General features: G+C 43.3%; 1 protein-coding gene across 4 annotated transcripts in view; it reads right to left on the bottom strand.

The window, feature by feature from the left end:
- LOC117407795 (butyrophilin subfamily 1 member A1-like) overlaps positions 1-18,427 on the bottom strand; it is a 345,211-nt gene extending 326,784 nt beyond the window's left edge. Inside the window, exons 1-2 of one of the 4 annotated variants that reach the window (XM_059011807.1) lie at positions 18,186-18,427; positions 12,955-13,001 (exon numbers count right to left, since the gene is read on the bottom strand). The gene's annotated coding sequence lies outside the window, so the exon portion shown is untranslated. Of the gene's footprint in view, positions 1-12,954; positions 13,209-18,185 lie in introns of those variants that run through there. The other 3 variants (XM_059011806.1, XM_059011810.1, XM_059011808.1) reach the window with 3 other exon arrangements.
- Between the last annotated feature and the right edge of the window lie 3,540 nt (positions 18,428-21,967).

Genomic DNA, 21,967 nt, shown 5'->3' on the forward strand with positions numbered 1-21,967 from the left:
TACAGCACTGCACTCCCAGAGCAGACTGTCATATACACACAGAGAGACAGGCACGTTCTGTACAGCACTGCACTCCCAGAGCAGACTGTCATATACACACAGAGAGACAGGCACGTTCTGTACAGCACTGCACTCCCAGAGCAGACTGTCATATACACACAGAGAGACAGGCACGTTCTGTACAGCACTGCACTCCCAGAGCAGACTGTCATATACACACAGAGAGACAGGCACGTTCTGTACAGCACTGCACTCCCAGAGCAGACTGCTACATACATACAGAGTCAGACAGGCACATTCTGTACAGCACTGCACTCCCAGAGCAGACTGTCATATACACACAGAGAGACAGGCACATTCTGTACAGCACTGCACTCCCAGAGCAGACTGTCATATACATACAGAGTCAGACAGGCACATTCTGTACAGCACTGCACTCCCAGAGCAGACTGCTACATACATACAGATTCAGACAGGCACATTCTGTACAGCACTGCACTCCCAGAGCAGACTGTCATATACACACAGAGAGACAGGCACGTTCTGTACAGCACTGCACTCCCAGAGCAGACTGTCATATACACACAGAGAGACAGGCACGTTCTGTACAGCACTGCACTCCCAGAGCAGACTGCTACATACAGAGTCAGACAGGCACTCCACACACTGATAAAGGAAGCTAATAAAAACTGAGGTGCAATACAATGTATATGAACCAGATAATAATGTATATGTTGTGACAGACAGAGAACGCCAGAATAGAGCAGTATGGAGACACAGGGTGTGCACTACACTCTACAGTAATAGAGCAGTATTGAGACACAAGGTGTGCACTACACTCTACAGTAATAGAGCAGTATTGAGACACAGGGTGTGCACTACACTCTACAGTAATAGAACAGTATTGAGACACAGGGTGTGCACTACACTCTACAGTAATAGAACAGTATTGAGACACAGGGTGTGCACTACACTCTACAGTAATAGAACAGTATTGAGACACAGGGTGTGCACTACACTCTACAGTAATAGAACAGTATTGAGACACAGGGTGTGCACTACACTCTACAGTAATAGAACAGTATTGAGACACAGGGTGTGCACTACACTCTACAGTAACAGAGCAGTATTGAGACACAGGGTGTGCACTACACTCTACAGTAATAGAACAGTATTGAGACACAGGGTGTGCACTACACTCTACAGTAATAGAGCAGTATTGAGACACAGGGTGTGCACTACACTCTACAGTAATAGAACAGTATTGAGACACAGGGTGTGCACTACACTCTACAGTAATAGAACAGTATTGAGACACAGGGTGTGCACTACACTCTACAGTAATAGAACAGTATTGAGACACAGGGTGTGCACTACACTCTACAGTAATAGAACAGTATTGAGACACAGGGTGTGCACTACACTCTACAGTAACAGAGCAGTATTGAGACACAGGGTGTGCACTACACTCTACAGTAATAGAACAGTATTGAGACACAGGGTGTGCACTACACTCTACAGTAATAGAGCAGTATTGAGACACAGGGTGTGCACTACACTCTACAGTAATAGAACAGTATTGAGACACAGGGTGTGCACTACACTCTACAGTAATAGAACAGTATTGAGACACAGGGTGTGCACTACACTCTACAGTAATAGAACAGTATTGAGACACAGGGTGTGCACTACACTCTACAGTAATAGAACAGTATTGAGACACAGGGTGTGCACTACACTCTACAGTAACAGAGCAGTATTGAGACACAGGGTGTGCACTACACTCTACAGTAATAGAGCAGTATTGAGACACAGGGTGTGCAGGTATGGCCAAAAGTTTTGCATCACCTAGGACTGAGACAATTTGAACACTTTATGGAACAAAATGTGTTAATTCTATAGGGTGATGCACAACTTTTGGTCATAGTTGTAGAAACGGAATGTTTCTATCACATACAAAAGTGAACACCTGGCAAATATACCTGAATGCTTTTACTTCCTCTTTCAGGAGCCCTATCTGTCTGTCTCTTTGGGGCTTGGTGGCTCAGACAGACAGATATTCAGAAGCTTCTCATTCCTTTTACCAATGATATACCTGAATCCCTCTCTTATTACAGTATAGACCAGGGAGAGACCGTCAGATTAGCAAAGCCATCATTTATAATCATATACAAAACATATATAATAGTAAAAGTCAAGAGTTTAAGAGATGTCTGTTCAAAACCACAATCGTAACAATTAACCACATGTGACATACCTCTAACTGCAACAAATATCTACCCACATGTAGAACCATGAACACATTTGTAACAACTTTTTAATCACATGCCCAAATATTACTCCGACAGTTAGTTTCCTTCAATGTTAATCTCCACAGTGTGCAGCAGACATGGCTTTTTACTGTTGAGATATCTGCTGATTCCTGTCCACTGTGATTCATACTGTTGAGAAAATAAGGTAATAACACACAACACTACCTTACTGTATTTCTCAACACAAAACCCTTCCTGTGTGGCTGAAACACTCAGCGTCACTTACACTTATAAAACATCCACACTGTATACAAGCATTGACCAGACCAGAATGTAGGCTTGTACTGAAATATTTACACACGTATGTGCTGCTAGCCAATCAAGGGACAGATGCCTTCATATACTGACACAGTGCGATACTCTTGAATCACCACACCCTTATCCACTGTGTGCACAAGCAAACAGAGTGACAGATGCCTTCATATACTGACACAGTCTGATACTCTTGAATCACCACACCCTTATCCACTGTGTGCACAAGCAAACAGAGTGACAGATGCCTTCATATACTGACACAGTCTGATACTCTTGAATCACCACACCCTTATCCACTGTGTGCACAAGCAAACAGAGGGACAGATGCCTTCATATACTGACAGTGTGATACTCTTGAAGCACCACACCCTTATCCACTGTGTGCACAAGCAAACAGAGGGACAGATGCCTTCATATACTGACACAGTCTGATACTCTTTAGCATGTGCTCCATCGTGTCCAGTTTCATCACAGTGAATCAGTGCTCCTCAGAGACAGTGCATGTAAACACCTGGATGGAGACAGATAAACAGGGAGCCTCCACAAGCCCCAGATTCTGATCCTCTTGATTTGTGATAAAGAAGGACCTTTTTAGGGACCAGTGTGACAGACAGACAAACAGAAAAACAGCCTCCATCTGCTGAGAGATTATGATATGATCAATAACTTGCTGTGCTAAAGAAGGTCTTCAGTGAGTTTCAACACAACAGGAAAGATGTTTTCTAGATATGCACAACTCTAAAGGTATAAATATTAGATTTCTCATATATTTAGGTAGAACTACATACACTTCCTAGTGTTTAATACACTGAAAGACAACATTCTAAATAAGTTTCTTTATTTTTACTGAGAACTCATTATTTTTGTGTTGGGAATTTCTTTGGAAACGCAGTTGTATTTCTGAAAGGAGAAACCGCCCCCTCATCAAATATGTAATCATGGAACTATATAAATTCCCTCTTTCATCTTCGCCCTCATCGTTCAGTGTTTGTTTGGTCTCCTCCTCCCTCATCGTTCAGTGTTTGTTTGGTCCCCTCCTCCCTCATCGTTCAGTGTTTGTTTGGTCCCCTCCTCCCTCATCGTTCAGTGTTTGTTTGGTCCCCTCCTCCCTCATCGTTCAGTGTTTGTTTGTTTGGTCTCCTCCTCCCTCATCGTTCAGTGTTTGTTTGGTCCCCTCCTCCCTCATCGTTCAGTGTTTGTTTGATCCCCTCCTCCCTCATCGTTCAGTGTTTGTTTGATCCCCTCCTCCCTCATCGTTCAGTGTTTGTTTGATCCCCTCCTCCCTCATCGTTCAGTGTTTGTTTGATCCCCTCCTCCCTCATCGTTCAGTGTTTGTTTGGTCCCCTCCTCCCTCATCGTTCAGTGTTTGTTTGGTCCCCTCCTCCCTCATCGTTCAGTGTTTGTTTTGTCCCCTCCTCCCTCATCGTTCAGTGTTTGTTTGGTCCCCTCCTCCCTCATCGTTCAGTGTTTGTTTGGGCCCCTCCTCCCTCATCGTTCAGTGTTTGTTTGGTCCCCTCCTCCCTCATCGTTCAGTGTTTGTTTGGTCTCCTCCTCCCTCATCGTTCAGTGTTTGTTTGGTCCCCTCCTCCCTCATCGTTCAGTGTTTGTTTGGTCCCCTCCTCCCTCATCGTTCAGTGTTTGTTTGGTCTCCTCCTCCCTCATCGTTCAGTGTTTGTTTGGTCCCCTCCTCCCTCATCGTTCAGTGTTTGTTTGGTCCCCTCCTCCCTCATCGTTCAGTGTTTGTTTCGTCCCCTCCTCCCTCATCGTTCAGTGTTTGTTCGGTCCCCTCCTCCCTCATCGTTCAGTGTTTGTTCGGTCCCCTCCTCCCTCATCGTTCAGTGTTTGTTTGGTCCCCTCCTCCCTCATCGTTCAGTGTTTATTTGGTCTCCTCCTCCCTCATCGTTCAGTGTTTGTTTGGTCCCCTCCTCCCTCATCGTTCAGTGTTTGTTTGGTCCCCTCCTCCCTCATCGTTCACTGTTTGTTTGGTCCCCTCCTCCCTCATCGTTCAGTGTTTGTTTGGTCCCCCCCTTCCTCATCGTTCAGTGTTTGTTTGGTCCCCTCCTCCCTCATCGTTCAGTGTTTGTTTGGTCCCCTCCTCCCTCATCCTTCAGTGTTTGTTTGGTCTCCTCCTCCCTCATCGTTCAGTGTTTGTTTGGTCCCCTCCTCCCTCATCGTTCAGTGTTTGTTTGGTCCCCTCCTCCCTCATCGTTCAGTGTTTGTTTGGTCCCCTCCTCCCTCATCGTTCAGTGTTTGTTTGATCCCCTCCTCCCTCATCGTTCAGTGTTTGTTTGGTCCCCTCCTCCCTCATCGTTCAGTGTTTGTTTTGTCCCCTCCTCCCTCATCGTTCAGTGTTTGTTTGGGCCCCTCCTCCCTCATCGTTCAGTGTTTGTTTGGCCCCCTCCTCCCTCATCGTTCAGTGTTTGTTTGGTCTCCTCCTCCCTCATCGTTCAGTGTTTGTTTGGTCTCCTCCTCCCTCATCGTTCAGTGTTTGTTTGGGCCCCTCCTCCCTCATCGTTCAGTGTTTGTTTGGTCTCCTCCTCCCTCATCGTTCAGTGTTTGTTTGGTCCCCTCCTCCCTCATCGTTCAGTGTTTGTTTGGTCCCCTCCTCCCTCATCGTTCAGTGTTTGTTTGGTCCCCTCCTCCCTCATCGTTCAGTGTTTGTTTGGTCTCCTCCTCCCTCATCGTTCAGTGTTTGTTTGGTCCCCTCCTCCCTCATCGTTCAGTGTTTGTTTGGTCCCCTCCTCCCTCATCGTTCAGTGTTTGTTAGGTCCCCTCCTCCCTCATCGTTCAGTGTTTGTTTGGTCCCCTCCTCCCTCATCGTTCAGTGTTTGTTTGGTCCCCTCCTCCCTCATCGTTCAGTGTTTGTTTGGTCCCCTCCTCCCTCATCGTTCACTGTTTGTTTGGTCCCCTCCTCCCTCATCGTTCAGTGTTTGTTTGGTCTCCTCCTCCCTCATCGTTCACTGTTTGTTTGGTCCCCTCCTCCCTCATCGTTCAGTGTTTGTTTGGTCCCCTCCTCCCTCATCGTTCAGTGTTTGTTTGGTCCCCTCCTCCCTCATCGTTCAGTGTTTGTTTGCTCCCCCCCTCCCTCATCGTTCAGTGTTTGTTTGGTCCCCTCCTCCCTCATCGTTCAGTGTTTGTTTGGTCCCCTCCTCCCTCATCGTTCACTGTTTGTTTGGTCCCCTCCTCCCTCATCGTTCAGTGTTTGTTTGGTCTCCTCCTCCCTCATCGTTCACTGTTTGTTTGGTCCCCTCCTCCCTCATCGTTCAGTGTTTGTTTGGTCCCCTCCTCCCTCATCGTTCAGTGTTTGTTTGGTCCCCTCCTCCCTCATCGTTCAGTGTTTGTTTGCTCCCCCCCTCCCTCATCGTTCAGTGTTTGTTTGGTCCCCTCCTCCCTCATCGTTCAGTGTTTGTTTGGTCCCCTCCTCCCTCATCGTTCAGTGTTTGTTTGGTCTCCTCCTCCCTCATCGTTCAGTGTTTGTTTGGTCCCCTCCTCCCTCATCGTTCAGTGTTTGTTTGGTCCCCTCCTCCCTCATCGTTCAGTGTTTGTTTGGTCCCCTCCTCCCTCATCGTTCAGTGTTTGTTTGATCCCCTCCTCCCTCATCGTTCAGTGTTTGTTTGGTCCCCTCCTCCCTCATCGTCCAGTGTTTGTTTGGTCCCCTCCTCTCTCATCGTTCAGTGTTTTTTTGGGCCCCTCCTCCCTCATCGTTCAGTGTTTTTTTGGGCCCCTCCTCCCTCATCGTTCAGTGTTTGTTTGGTCCCCTCCTCCCTCATCATTCAGTGTTTGTTTGGTCCCCTCCTCCCTCATCGTTCAGTGTTTGTTTGGTCCTATCCTCCCTCATCGTTCAGTGTTTGTTTGGTCCCCTCCTCCCTCATCGTTCAGTGTTTGTTTGGTCTCCTCCTCCCTCATCGTTCAGTGTTTGTTTGGTCCCCTCCTCCCTCATCGTTCAGTGTTTGTCTGGTCCCCTCCTCCCTCATCGTTCAGTGTTTGTTTGGTCCCCTCCTCCCCTGCCTCCTCCTTGCACCGTGTCTTGTCCAGGGGGAAGGTGGCCTCGAGTGCTGCTTGTCCTGCCCGCTGGCATTAGTTTAGGGGGAAGGAGACAGAGGGTGGAAGAGCGTAGAAGGGAGATGGGTTTGAGGGAGAAGAGAACACTGAAAGAAACAGGGAGGGGAGAAGAGAGAAGGAGAGGTTAGGGTTAGGGTTTGAAGAGAGAAGGAGAGGTTAGGGTTAGAAGAGAGAAGGAGAGGTTAGGGTTAGGAGAGAAGGAGAGGTTAGGGTTAGAAGAGAGAAGGAGAGGTTAGGGTTAGAGAGAAGAGCCATTTCAACCAGCTTCTCTCTATAACCCTAACCCATGCACTGCAACAACCCATCATCTGTAAGCAGGTGTAAATTTCATATCTTCCACAACATGGATTTAGCCCCATAGCATGAAAGCCACTGTATAAATGAAAACTGGACGGCTTTTGAATTTCAAAATTCCTCTGTCTGAGTACAAACAATCACTTAACTGGATTTCTGACTGTATGCTTGTTTTTTAAATTAGATTGCAGTTTCCATTGTAGTATCACCACATATGAACTGTGCAGCACAGGATTACTATAGCCTACTGCAGAATAATAATAATAATAATAATAATTCAGACATTATCAAGGTTATGAAGTTTGCTGTGTATCACTCCACGCCTCTGAAGAGTAGCCAGTGTGACTGACAGAGAGCAGCCAATAGAAATCAGGGGCATGCCCAAAACAAATGCTGAAACCTGAAACATCACTGAAAATGGGGGTTTAGTATTTCCCAAACCGGAGCCAGGAGGTGTAACATTTTCTCATTTAGTTTTCAATTTACATGTTTACATTAACATCATTGTATTTAGGCTGCAAGCTCTATAGCTGCCCAGCCAATAGGAGTGGAGACGAGGGGAGGGGACAGCAGTGATTCTGTCTTTGTTACGTAGAAAGAGGCAAGCAGCTTGACAGAGTGCTCAGAGTTATTCAGCTCTACTAGTTTAAAGTGCTGATTGAAATTATTAAAGATTCTAGTTTGTCATAAATATTTGAGCTGCACAGGGTGTTTAGTGCTGGACCTGTGAACAGACTCGAGTCTTAACCTCAGAAGCTCGATAGTGTTCACAAACAGTCTCCTCTCCTCAATGATAATCTATGGGGTTTGACTCGATAGCGTTCACAAACAGACTCCTCTCCTCAATGATAATCTATGGGGTTTGACTCGATAGCGTTCACAAACAGGCTCCTCTCCAGCTCAATGATAATCTATGGGGTTTGACTCGATAGCATTCACAAACAGACTCCTCTCCTCAATGATAATCTATGGGGTTTGACTCGATAGCATTCACAAACAGGCTCCTCTCCTCAATGATAATCTATGGGGTTTGACTCGATAGCGTTCACAAACAGGCTCATCTCCTCAATGATAATCTATGGGGTTTGACTCGATAGCGTTCACACACAGACTCCTCTCCTCAATGATAATCTATGGGGTTTGACTCGATAGCGTTCACAAACAGACTCCTCTCCTCAATGATAATCTATGGGGTTTGACTCGATAGCGTTCACAAACAGACTCCTCTCATCAATGATAATCTATGGGGTTTGACTCGATAGTGTTCACAAACAGACTCCTCTCCTCAATGATAATCTATGGGGTTTGACTCGATAGCGTTCACAAACAGACTCCTCTCCTCAATGATAATCTATGGGGTTTGACTCGATAGCGTTCACAAACAGGCTCCTCTCCATGTTAATGATAATCTATGGGGTTTGACTCGATAGCGTTCACAAACAGGCTCCTCTCCTCAATGATAATCTATGGGGTTTGACTCGATAGCGTTCACAAACAGACTCCTCTCCTCAATGATAATCTATGGGGTTTGACTCGATAGCGTTCACAAACAGACTCCTCTCCTCAATGATAATCTATGGGGTTTGACTCGATAGCATTCACAAACAGACTCCTCTCCTCAATGATAATCTATGGGGTTTGACTCGATAGCGTTCACAAACAGACTCCTCTCCTCAATGATAATCTATGGGGTTTGACTCGATAGTGTTCACAAACAGACTCCTCTCCAGCTCAATGATAATCTATGGGGTTTGACTCGATAGCGTTCACAAACAGACTCCTCTCCTCAATGATAATCTATGGGGTTTGACTCGATAGTGTTCACAGGCTCCTCTCCAGCTCAATGATAATCTATGGGGTTTGACTCGATAGCATTCACAAACAGACTCATCTCCTCAATGATAATCTATGGGGTTTGACTCGATAGTGTTCACAAACAGACTCCTCTCCTCAATGATAATCTATGGGGTTTGACTCGATAGCATTCACAAACAGACTCCTCTCCAGCTCAATGATAATCTATGGGGTTTGACTCGATAGCATTCACAAACAGACTCCTCTCCTCAATGATAATCTATGGGGTTTGACTCGATAGCGTTCACAAACAGACTCCTCTCCTCAATGATAATCTATGGGGTTTGACTCGATAGCGTTCACAAACAGACTCCTCTCCTCAATGATAATCTATGGGGTTTGACTCGATAGTGTTCACAAACAGACTCCTCTCCTCAATGATAATCTATGGGGTTTGACTCGATAGCGTTCACAAACAGACTCCTCTCCTCAATGATAATCTATGGGGTTTGACTCGATAGCATTCACAAACAGACTCCTCTCCTCAATGATAATCTATGGGGTTTGACTCGATAGCGTTCACAAACAGGCTCCTCTCCTCAATGATAATCTATGGGGTTTGACTCGATAGCGTTCACAAACAGGCTCCTCTCCTCAATGATAATCTATGGGGTTTGACTCGATAGCGTTCACAAACAGGCTCCTCTCCTCAATGATAATCTATGGGGTTTGACTCGATAGTGTTCACAAACAGACTCCTCTCCTCAATGATAATCTATGGGGTTTGACTCGATAGCGTTCACAAACAGACTCCTCTCCTCAATGATAATCTATGGGGTTTGACTCGATAGCGTTCACAAACAGGCTCCTCTCCTCAATGATAATCTATGGGGTTTGACTCGATAGCATTCACAAACAGACTCCTCTCCTCAATGATAATCTATGGGGTTTGACTCGATAGCATTCACAAACAGGCTCCTCTCCTCAATGATAATCTATGGGGTTTGACTCGATAGCGTTCACAAACAGGCTCCTCTCCTCAATGATAATCTATGGGGTTTGACTCCATAGCATTCACAAACAGACTCCTCTCCTCAATGATAATCTATGGGGTTTGACTCGATAGCGTTCACAAACAGGCTCCTCTCCTCAATGATAATCTATGGGGTTTGACTCGATAGCGTTCACAAACAGACTCCTCTCCTCAATGATAATCTATGGGGTTTGACTCGATAGCGTTCACAAACAGACTCCTCTCCTCAATGATAATCTATGGGGTTTGACTCGATAGTGTTCACAAACAGACTCCTCTCCTCAATGATAATCTATGGGGTTTGACTCGATAGCATTCACAAACAGACTCCTCTCCTCAATGATAATCTATGGGGTTTGACTCGATAGCGTTCACAAACAGGCTCCTCACCTCAATGATAATTTGAGCTCCTGGTAAAAAATAGATAAAAAACCTTTCACTTCTCATCTCAATCACAGACTGTGTCTTCATTGCATTGCTCTTTCTCACTGTAAACCACATACCATTGACCAGTATCACTTCTCATCTCAATCACAGACTGTGTCTTCATTGCATTGCTCTTTCTCACTGTAAACCACATCCCATTGACCAGTATCACTTCTCATCTCAATCACAGACTGTGTCTTCATTGCATTGCTCTTTCTCACTGTAAACCACATACCATTGACCAGTATCACTTCTCATCTCAATCACAGACTGTGTCTTCATTGCATTGCTCTTTCTCACTGTAAACCACATACCATTGACCAGTATCACTTCTCATCTCAATCACAGACTGTCTTCCTCATTACATTGCTCATTAACAAACCAAGTCCTAAGTGCTCTGGCTTTTCTGTTCAGTACCACATCATGGATCGTTATCGCTGTGTTTCCTGTTTGACAATGTGGGTAATAATCCTTCCACTATCAGTGTACTAGAGAGGCCATTTTGAAAAGACCTTTGAAACAAAAAGTTGTCAGGATGTTAACAATGAAAAGAATAATTCAGTGATTTCAGAAAATCGGGGCTTTTGCTGTCCTCAGCATTTAAGTATTTTTTTTTTCAATTACATCCTAAATTGACATTTAATTAAATGTTTATATTTTAAAGTAGGATCAATTTACTACAAATTATCAATAATATTTTGAAAAAAAAACAATTGTAATTCATAGAAATTTACACTTAAGTCAGTAACATGGTTAAAATAGAGTGTCCCAAGCTAAAGTCCCAAAATTTCAAAATCTCACCAACAACAAATATTTCTGCAAGTTGTAAAGCACTTCAGCTTCCTGGATAATAAACAGTTGTATCTATTTAAATAACAAATAATCAAAACATAAAAATAAATGTCAAATTAGAAATGAATGCATTTTAATTCTGAAAATATCATGTCACGCATGGTCACAGTTTATGGATTTCGCCAATTTAAGTAAGGAATTTAAAAAGACAGCTACAATGTTGGGGTCCTCAGAGGGGTCCTACTTCACTGCTTATAGAAAGATGATAAGAGAGGCTTGGTAAATTTTTCTTGTATTTCTTTTTTTCATATCTATGTAACGTATGTAGAATTGATAACCATAACATGTCAACTTGGTCCTTGGTCTCATTTTGACAAAAGTTGTTTAAAATATTCAAACTGTATAGAAAAGGCAAAGGTTATTTGTATATTTTGGTCTAATATTATATAATACAGTAATCTTTTTTTATTATAAAAATGTAGTCGTTGCCAATTATTTTTGATTATTTTCTCCCAATTTGGAATGGCCAATTATTTTTAGGCTTAGCTCACCGCTACCACCCCTGTGCTGACTCGGGAGGGCGAAGACGAACACACGCTGTCCTCCGAAGCGCGTGCCGTCAGCCGACCGCTTTTTTCACACTGCGGACTCACCATGCAGCCACCCAAGAGCTACAGCGTCAGAACTTACAGGCAAGCCCGCAGGTGCACGGCCAGACTACAGGGGTCGCTGGTGTGCGGTGAGCCGAGGACATCCTGTCCGACCTAACCCTCCCTCCCTCCCCTCTCCCCGGGCGACGCTCGGCCAATTGAGCACCTCCCCCTGGAAGCTCCAGTCCTCGGTCGGCAGAGGAATAGCCTGGACTCGAACTTGCGACGTCAAGACTATAGGGCACATCCTGCACTCCACACGGAGCGCCTTTACTGGATGCGCCACTCGGAAGCCCACATTAATCAGTTTTATTACATTATGAAAGTTATTACCCTATAATATTTTAATGTTAATTTGAAATAATACTTGAAAAGTTAAATTCTTTTTTGCATTGTGTAATTATTGTTAACAGTTTTGATTTTGATAAAATATCAATATGTATTAGATTGTTTTATATGTTTCTTGTTGACATATTGCACTTGATGATGTTTTATTTTTGTTCTTGTTGAAATATTGCACTTGTTCATACCGTTACATTTTAAATATTCTATTTGATAAATAGATATTTTCATGTTTTTTTTTTAATTCTATATTGTTTATTTAAAAATCATTAAACAATTTCAAAGAATACTAGTCACTAGTCAGTTCGTATTCTTGTCATCTTGGTCACGGTATTGCCACAAGATTAAATTGCAAAATAAAAATAAAACTGCTCAACATTTTTTAATTGTTCAATGTTCTGTTTATCCACTATACTAAAGATCATCAGTAGCATAGTTTTTAAAAAAATATCTTGAAAAATATATTATTTTTGTAAAATCAAACAAAAAATACCAATGTATTATACTCGTCTCCATTTAATTAATTGTGTACTTTTCTAGACAGAAAATAGAAAAAATATAATATTTTTTTGCATCATTAACAAGATGAGATGGTAAAGTCTTCACAAACATTATAAAAATGGTTTGAATAATAATTTGTATTTACATTTTTTTAAAATGTTTTTGCGTGACCAAGTTGACATTTCTTGAGGGACCACAATGTTTATCTTGTTGCCATAGCAACACAAACTTGGTGGAAGCTTGGCAGCTTCAGTTCCATGTACTCGAGGGGTAGTAAAACATTTTGGGACCAAACACTAGACACTGCATTGAAAAAAAGCCAAAAAGTCCCAATTTTCTGAAATCACTGAATTACAGGTACGTATTTAAAGAGCTGTAGCAGCACGCAGGGATGGGTTACGCTAGATTTTTCAGAACCACGCTACTTACTGTTGAAGAGAGCTGTTCTATTAGCTATTGTAACTTTAAACACACAGATTTAGAGTCTGCTTACCTGCTTTCACTTTCACCTGCACTCTGTCTTCGTGCTTCAGTTCAGCTCTTTAAGAATAAATAGAAACAGCTTTTTAAACCGCATCAGTACAGCTGAGTTTAGATATGAGAAGTGTATTCTAAAGATTTACACACTCTGTAAAGAACCTCCCATCTGTTTGAGCAGCTTTCTAGCCTGAAGTAGCCTGTCTAAAGCTAACGTACAATTCCTGGTTTTAGTGCACCGTTACCTGAGAAACAGCCCTTGAGGAACACGCCCACACACTGTCTGCCAGTGAAAGAATGTGTACCTGGTTCAGACATGCCTCAAAACAAACCAACACATGATCCTTTTCACAGAACTGGAGCTCATGAGTGATTTAAAGACTATTCTGGAAAATTAAAAATAAATAGTAATCAAATGTTTCTGTGTTTTTTTTCTTCAGCTAACAGTCAATTTTTAACACAAGTGGATACGGTTCTGTAGATATGTGTAAAAGTGTAACACAGACACTAATACTAAATAGTGATAACCTGGCATATGCATTCCCATTGAAATTACAGGAGAGTGGAAGAGAAGGACAGTGGAGGGGAGACAGAGAGGGAAGGAGACAGAGGGTGGAAGAGCGTGGAAGGGAGATGGGTTTGAGGGAGAGGAGAACACTGAAAGAAACAGGGAGGGGAGAAGAGAGAAGGAGAGGTTAGGGTTAGATGAGAGAAGGAGAGGTTAGGGTTTGAAGAGAGAAGGAGAGGTTAGGGTTAGGGTTTGAAGAGAGAAGGAGAGGTTAGGGTTTGAGAGAGAAGGAGAGGTTAGGGTTTGAAGAAGGAGAGGTTAGGGTTAGAAGAGAGAAGGAGAGGTTAGGGTTAGGGTTTGAAGAGAGAAGGAGAGGTTAGGGTTAGAGAGAAGAGCCATTTCAACCAGCTTCTATCTATAACCCTAACCCTAACCCATGCACTGCAACAACCCATCATCTGTAAGCAGGTGTAAATTTCATATCTTCCACAACATGGATTTAGCCCCATAGCATGAAAGCCACTGTATAAATGAAAACTGGACGGCTTTTGAATTTCAAAATTCCTCTGTCTGAGTACAAACAATCACTTAACTGGATTTCTGACTGTATGCTTGTTTTTTAAATTAGATTGCAGTTTCCATTGTAGTATCACCACATATGAACTGTGCAGCACAGGATTACTATAGCCTACTGCAGAATAATAATAATAATAATAATAATTCAGACATTATCAAGGTTATGAAGTTTGCTGTGTATCACTCCACGCCTCTGAAGAGTAGCCAGTGTGACTGACAGAGAGCAGCCAATAGAAATCAGGGGCATGCCCAAAACAAATGCTGAAACCTGAAACATCACTGAAAATGGGGGTTTAGTATTTCCCAAACCGGAGCCAGGAGGTGTAACATTTTCTCATTTAGTTTTCAATTTACATGTTTACATTAACATCATTGTATTTAGGCTGCAAGCTCTATAGCTGCCCAGCCAATAGGAGTGGAGAGGAGGGGCGGAGACAGCAGTGATTCTGTCTTTGTTACGTAGAAAGAGGCAAGCAGCTTGACAGAGTGCTCAGAGTTATTCAGCTCTACTAGTTTAAAGTGCTGATTGTAACTATTAAAGATACTAGTTTGTCGTAAATATTAGAGCTGCACAGGGTGTTTAGTGCTGGACCCGTGAACAGGCTTGAGTCTTAACCTCAGAAGCTCAATAGCGTTCACAAACAGACTCCTCTCCAGCTCAATGATAATCTATGGGATTTGACTCGATAGTGTTCACAAACAGACTCCTCTCCTCAATGATAATCTATGGGGTTTGACTCGATAGTGTTCACAAACAGACTCCTCTCCTCAATGATAATCTATGGGGTTTGACTCGATAGCATTCACAAACAGACTCCTCTCCTCAATGATAATCTATGGGGTTTGACTCGATAGCGTTCACAAACAGACTCCTCTCCTCAATGATAATCTATGGGGTTTGACTCAATAGCGTTCACAAACAGACTCCTCTCCTCAATGATAATCTATGGGGTTTGACTCGATAGCGTTCACAAACAGACTCCTCTCCTCAATGATAATCTATGGAGTTTGACTCGATAGCGTTCACAAACAGGCTCCTCTCCTCAATGATAATCTATGGGGTTTGACTCGATAGCGTTCACAAACAGGCTCCTCTCCTCAATGATAATCTATGGGGTTTGACTCGATAGCGTTCACAAACATGCTCCTCTCCTCAATGATAATCTATGGGGTTTGACTCGATAGCGTTCACAAACAGGCTCCTCTCCTCAATGATAATCTATGGGGTTTGACTCGATAGCGTTCACAAACAGACTCCTCTCCTCAATGATAATCTATGGGGTTTGACTCGATAGCATTCACAAACAGACTCCTCTCCTCAATGATAATCTATGGGGTTTGACTCGATAGTGTTCACAAACAGGCTCCTCTCCTCAATGATAATCTATGGGGTTTGACTCGATAGCGTTCACAAACAGGCTCCTCTCCTCAATGATAATCTATGGGATTTGACTCGATAGCGTTCACAAACAGACTCCTCTCCTCAATGATAATCTATGGGGTTTGACTCGATAGCGTTCACAAACAGACTCCTCTCCTCAGTGATAATCTATGGGGTTTGACTCATTAGCGTTCACAAACAGACTCCTCTCCTCAATGATAATCTATGGGGTTTGACTCGATAGCATTCACAAACAGACTCCTCTCCTCAATGATAATCTATGGGGTTTGACTCAATAGCGTTCACACACAGACTCCTCTCCTCAATGATAATCTATGGGGTTTGACTCGATAGCATTCACAAACAGACTCCTCTCCTCAATGATAATCTATGGGGTTTGACTCAATAGCGTTCACACACAGACTCCTCTCCTCAATGATAATCTATGGGGGTTTGACTCGATAGCATTCACAAACAGGCTCCTCTCCTCAATGATAATCTATGGGGTTTGACTCGATAGCATTCACAAACAGACTCCTCTCCTCAATGATAATCTATGGGGTTTGACTCAATAGCGTTCACACACAGACTCCTCTCCTCAATGATAATCTATGGGGTTTGACTCGATAGCGTTCACAAACAGACTCCTCTCCTCAATGATAATCTATGGGGTTTGACTCGATAGCGTTCACAAACAGGCTCCTCTCCTCAATGATAATCTATGGGGTTTGACTCGATAGCGTTCACAAACAGGCTCCTCTCCTCAATGATAATCTATGGGGTTTGACTCGATAGCGTTCACAAACAGACTCCTCTCCTCAATGATAATCTATGGGGTTTGACTCGATAGCGTTCATAAACAGACTCCTCTCCTCAATGATAATCTATGGGGTTTGACTCGATAGCGTTCACAAACAGACTCCTCTCCTCAATGATAATCTATGGGGTTGGACTCGATAGCGTTCACAAACAGACTCCTCTCCTCAATGATAATCTATGGGGTTTGACTCGATAGTATTCACAAACAGACTCCTCTCCTCAATGATAATCTATGGGGTTTGACTCAATAGCGTTCACAAACAGGCTCCTCTCCTCAATGATAATCTATGGGGTTTGACTCGATAGCGTTCACAAACAGGCTCCTCTCCTCAATGATAATCTATGGGGTTTGACTCGATAGTGTTCACAAACAGACTCCTCTCCTCAATGATAATCTATGGGGTTTGACTCGATAGCGTTCACAAACAGACTCCTCTCCTCAATGATAATCTATGGGGTTTGACTCGATAGCATTCACAAACAGGCTCCTCTCCTCAATGATAATCTATGGGGTTTGACTCGATAGCATTCACAAACAGACTCCTCTCCTCAATGATAATCTATGGGGTTTGACTCGATAGCGTTCACAAACAGACTCCTCTCCAGCTCAATGATAATCTATGGGGTTTGACTCGATAGCATTCACAAACAGACTCCTCTCCTCAATGATAATCTATGGGGTTTGACTCGATAGTGTTCACAAACAGGCTCCTCTCCTCAATGATAATCTATGGGGTTTGACTCGATAGCGTTCACAAACAGACTCCTCTCCTCAATGATAATCTATGGGGTTTGACTCGATAGCATTCACAAACAGGCTCCTCTCCTCAATGATAATCTATGGGGTTTGACTCGATAGCGTTCACAAACAGACTCCTCTCCTCAATGATAATCTATGGGGTTTGACTCGATAGTGTTCACAAACAGGCTCCTCTCCTCAATGATAATCTATGGGGTTTGAGCTCCTGGTAAAAAACGAGATAAAAAACACTCACACACCTTTTTTCCATTGCAGTGTTTCACACTATGTGGAGTCACATCATTTAATGAATTGATTCCAGCTCCTCGGACAACATAGCTACTGATTTACCTTTCTCACTGTAAACCACATACCATTGACCAGTATCACTTCTCATCTCAATCACAGACTGTGTCTTCATTGCATTGCTCTTTCTCACTGTAAACCACATCCCATTGACCAGTATCACTTCTCATCTCAATCACAGACTGTGTCTTCATTGCATTGCTCTTTCTCACTGTAAACCACATCCCATTGACCAGTATCACTTCTCATCTCAATCACAGACTGTGTCTTCATTGCATTGCTCTTTCTCACTGTAAACCACATCCCATTGACCAGGATCACTTCTCATCTCAATCACAGACTGTGTCTTCATTGCATTGCTCTTTCTCACTGTAAACCACATCCCATTGACCAGTATCACTTCTCATCTCAATCACAGACTGTGTCTTCATTACATTGCTCTTTCTCACTGTAAACCACATACCATTGACCAGTATCACTTCTCATCTCAATCACAGACTGTGTCTTCATTGCATTGCTCTCACACTGTAAACCACGTCCCACTGACCAGTATCACTTCTCATCTCAATCACAGACTGTGTCTTCCTCATTACATTGCTCATTAACAAACCAAGTCCATAAGTGCTCTGGCTTTTCTGTTCCGTACCACATCATGGTACTCCAATACTCCTTCCACTATCAGTGCACTAGAAAGGCCATTTTGAAAAGAGCTTTGAAACACACTTTAAAGTTATAAGTGTAAAAAGTTGTCAGTATGTTAACAATGAAAAGAATAATTACAGGTACGTATTTAAACAGCTGTAGCAGCACGCGGGGACGTGTAACGCTAGATTTTTCAGAACCACGCTACTTACTGTTGAAGAGAGCTGTTCTATTAGCTATTGTAACTTTAAACACACAGATTTAGAGTCTGCTTACCTGCTTTCACTTTCACCTGCACTCTGTCTTCGTGCTTCAGTTCAGCTCTTTAAGAATAAATAGAAACAGCTTTTTAAACCGCATCAGTACAGCTGAGTTTAGATATGAGAAGTGTATTATAAAGATTTACACACTCTGTAAAGAACCTCTCATCTGTTTGATCAGCTTTCTAGCCTGAAGTAGCCTGTCTAAAGCTAACGTACAAGTCAAAGTACAATTCCTGGTTTTAGTGCACCGTTACCTAAGAAACAGCCCTTGAGGAACACGACCACACACTGTCTGCCAGTGAAAGAATGTGTACCTGGTTCAGACACGCCTCATAAAACAAACCAACACATGATCCTTTTCACAGAACTGGAGCTCATTTCTATTCTGGAAAAATAAAAATTAATAGTAATAAAATGTTTCTGTTTTTTGGAATGGAATTAATTTAGAACAAATTTGTAGATTTTATTTTTCACTTTGACATTATGGACTTTTTTGTGTTGATCAGTGGCAAAAACTCCTAATTAAATCCATTCTGATTCCATGTTGTAACACAATAAAATGTCTCTGCCCTCACAGAGACTAATGGAACTGTATTTTGTTCTCTCTGTACTTGATTGCTGATGCATTTAAAGTCAATGTAACTGCGTAAAATAAACTGCTTGTGTTTTCTTTCTGTATACTGGAGTCCCGTAACACACTGTGTTGGGATTAAATACCATTTTAATCCCTTTTTCAAAAATGTCCAAGTGGGACGGGGACACCCCTCTCTCACTCTCCCCCTCCTTGTAGGTGCCACATACTTTAAACCTAATTGAAAATCCTGGGGTACTGAAACTAGTAATACCCAGACACTGTGTTATAGCACTGACACTGTGTGTGTGTCTGTCTGTCTCTATGGACAGAGGAAAGAATAGGAACCCCTGCCATAGCACTGTCAATAGGGCGCAGAGCCACACTGAGACTGACTTAGATACACATTTTTGGAGTGCAAACAAATGCAGTTCAATGGTTTTCTATACTGACTTACGGCTTCATCCTTGTGAACTTGCACCTCGTTTACTTCGGTGTGCGGACCCGTTTCTCCCTTTTGTTGAAGCTGTAATACGTTGCAAATTAATTTGACACCAGCAATTAATTTAGCAAAGCATCTAGCCCCGTCCAACCCTCCATCTCCTTTAACTTTAAACCAACAGGGTTCTGAGGAAAAGACTGAAAAGATCTAACTTACTTTTTAAAGTAATACCTTCCCATCATGTTAATAACACTAAACCTTATTGGCTTTGTAATAAATAAATAAACCTGGAGATACCAATCTCAGTATTCTTGTAATGTTAGAATGAAGCTGTAACATGTTGCTGGCGTCCTGCCCAGCTCAGGCAGTGGGTTGGGCAGACATGCCTGAATGCTTCAGCACTGAAGCTCAAACCGGTTCATGTTCTTTAAACACACAGAAACAAACACACACCTCACCAGAAGTGACACAAACAAACATATAGGTCATGTTACAGGAAAATAAAATAACATTAAAATGACAGAATGCAGCCTTTGTCAATGCAGGGTGTAGATGTTGTGGTTTCAAACATGATCATTCATTTTCAGACACATTTGGTGTAACCTCGCACCATACAGAACCTCAGAATCCTTTAACGATACATACTTCAGATCTGCTTCATGATCCCACCATACAGAACCTCAGAATCCTTCAACGATACATACTTCAGATCTGCTTCATGATCCCACCATACAGAACCTCAGAATCCTTTAACGATACATACTTCAGATCTGCTTCATGATCCCACCATACAGAACCTCAGAATCCTTTAATGATACATACTTCAGATCTGCTTCATGATCCCACCATACAGAACCTCAGAATCCTTTAACGATACATACTTCAGATCTGCTTCATGATCCCACCATACAGAACCTCAGAATCCTTTAATGATACATACTTCAGATCTGCTTCATGATCCCACCATACAGAACCTCAGAATCCTTTAATGATACATACTTCAGATCTGCTTCATGATCCCACCATACAGAACCTCAGAATCCTTTAACGATACATACTTCAGATCTGCTTCATGATCCCACCATACAGAACCTCAGAATCCTTTAACGATACAGATACATTTCCTGTAATTCAAATGGCTTTGTCACTGATAGAGCTAACATCCACTGGGGTGAAGTCCCCTGACTGCAGTGTCACTGATAGAGCTAACATCCACTGGGGTGAAGTCCCCTGACTGCAGTGTCACTGATAGAGCTATCATCCACTGGGGTGCAGTCTCCTCACTGCAGTGTCACTGATAGAGCAGGGGTTTAATGAGGGGAGTGTGACGGGGGACTGCCCCGTCTTTATGAACGTGGTTGGGACTGGCAGGGAGGGGGTTAAAATTCCTCTGTGCCAGGAAAACATGTGAGAATGTGGCTGGAGCCCTAATTGAATAATCAGCAATTATTGATTAATTGGGCTCCAGCCACCGGGGATAAAAGCCAGGGGAGAGGCCCTGGCTAGAAGAGAGAGTTCTGGAAGGAGAAGAGGAGTGTTTTTGTTTGTGCTGTGTTTTGTTAGTTATTGAATCCAGTGAAGGCAACGCCCAGCCTGGAAGCATTAATTTGTAAGTTTTGTTTTATGTTTATTTTGTGTTTGAAACCTTTTTGTTTGGCCCTCGTGCCTATTTATTTGATTATTTTTGTTTATTAAAAAGCTTTATTTTGAACTTAAAACTGTCTCTGAGTCTCAAACCTCGGTCAATCCTGTCACAGGGAGTTTTGAAAGAGAGCTGCTATAGGGGAGAAGCACAGGCCTGTTATTTGATTCTGTTCACCGTGGTTTTCTTTGTGTGCTGTAGAAGACACCAGTCAAAATGTTTGTCTACTTGAATTACATTTAAAATGTTAACTGTTATCAATAACTTCATTTCAAATGACTCTGAGCTTTATGACAAAGGCCAATAAAATGGCAAGTGTGAACTTAAAACTGTCTCTGAGTCTCAAACCTCGGTCAATCCTGTCACAGTTGGTGTCAGAAACGGGATAGCGCCACCTGGAGGCTCAGAGCAGTAATTTTTTTTTTTCTTTAATTTTGTGAGGTTTTTTTTGGAAAAAAAAAAAGAGAAAATGGGGAAGAAGAGCAGACAGCGGCAAAGGCAGGAGATGCAGCAGCTGAAGAAATGTAAGCTGCTGCAACAACAGCCACCCCAGCTGGAGGACCCAGCCAGCCTTTTTCCCTGGTGCTCTTGGTGCGGGAAGGTGGATCATCGGTGGAGGTCCTGTCCAGATGGGCCACCAGCTGACTGGTGTGGGCGCTGTGAGGCGGATGGCCACAGCTGGGCAGGATGCCCCCACAATCTGGACCAGGAGCAGCTGCAAACCCCGTCCTCGGCAGCCACCCTACCACTTCCAACATCACCGCCTTCACCACCATCCCAGGAAATATGGGACTGGTTGATGCACCCTGAAGCGGACCTCTTCCACGACCTCCCCATAGTTATCAACACGCTGTGGCGTCGAGATGGGGGGAGGTGGGAAAAGTGGGAGGAACAGCATCACCCGGCGTCCTTCGCAGAGCTGGCCCTGATGGTCGTAAACTACCTGGCGGTAGATATGGGAGAGCCCCCAGTCATTCCAATAAAGAAGGTGGAGCTGTCTTCCCGAGAGCCAGAGAGGGGTGAGCCGCCGTCCCGAGAGCCAGAGAGGGGTGAGCTTTCGTCCCGAGAGCCAGAAGGGGAGGAGCCGCCGTCCCGAGAGCCAGAAGGGGAGGAGCCGCCGTCCCGAGAGCCAGAAGGGGA

The sequence above is a fragment of the Acipenser ruthenus genome, chromosome 43, assembly GCF_902713425.1.
Source record: "Acipenser ruthenus chromosome 43, fAciRut3.2 maternal haplotype, whole genome shotgun sequence".
Lineage (NCBI taxonomy): Eukaryota > Metazoa > Chordata > Actinopteri > Acipenseriformes > Acipenseridae > Acipenser > Acipenser ruthenus.